The sequence below is a fragment of the Ananas comosus genome, linkage group 18 (genome assembly GCF_001540865.1).
Source record: "Ananas comosus cultivar F153 linkage group 18, ASM154086v1, whole genome shotgun sequence".
Classification (NCBI taxonomy): domain Eukaryota; kingdom Viridiplantae; phylum Streptophyta; class Magnoliopsida; order Poales; family Bromeliaceae; genus Ananas; species Ananas comosus.
In genome coordinates, this window is record NC_033638.1 from 2,266,033 (window position 1) to 2,266,979 (window position 947).

The following is a 947-nucleotide window of genomic DNA, read 5'->3' on the forward strand; positions in this document are numbered from 1 at the left end:
AACCCCAATGATGGCTGGGTAGCATCCACAATTACAGCCCTTAATCCAAGTGAATTGATTCAATTCTCTCTCTCTCCCTCTCTCTCTCTCTCCCTCTCTCTCTTAGTAGGGTTAAATAAAAATAAAAATAAAAATAAAAATAATTAAAGTGAACCTTACTTACCTACCTAAATTATGGACCAATTTGAATTAACTATCTAAGCTAATTATATATCTACTTTAATAAACTTATTTATAGTTGCGAAAATTGTATAAAATATTTTAATTAAACTTGTAAAAATATACAACTTATTTAAACTTTAAAGGCTAAAATAAATAAAACTCTCCGAAAAATACCTACTTTTTCACTTCCCCCTCCCCCCCTGGCTATCAAAAACCTATATTTTGTCCATTTAAAATTTCAGAAACATTCTTACAGAATTATCTATATTAATTGAGAGAACAAAATAACAAAATTATCCTTACATTTTTCATAAAAAAGTAATTTTTTAATATATTTCTGACATTTTTAAAGGTATAATAAGAAACGGACGAAATAGTAACAGAACCCTAACAGAAGGGGCTAAATACATTAACTTGAAATTTTGAGGGGGCAAAATACATGTTATTGAAACTCAGGAGAAAGCGGAAAAGTGAGTATTTATAGACAAATTTTCTGTATTTTAGCCTAAATCAAATGTATCGTTGACTAATTCAAATCAAATAAATTAAAAGATTGTATCATGCCTCGGGCTACAGTGAAAGCGTATATCAAGCACATGCACAAACCCGCTACGTGGATAAGAACGCCTTCTATACACACGAAAAGTCAACAATCAATCAATTTCAACACTATTATACAACTTCATATAACAGATAATATACAAGTTGATAGGTATCAAGAGCAAGTACCATCTTTAAGCACTTCATAATCCATATATTGTCTTCCAAAATATATTATTACTAGT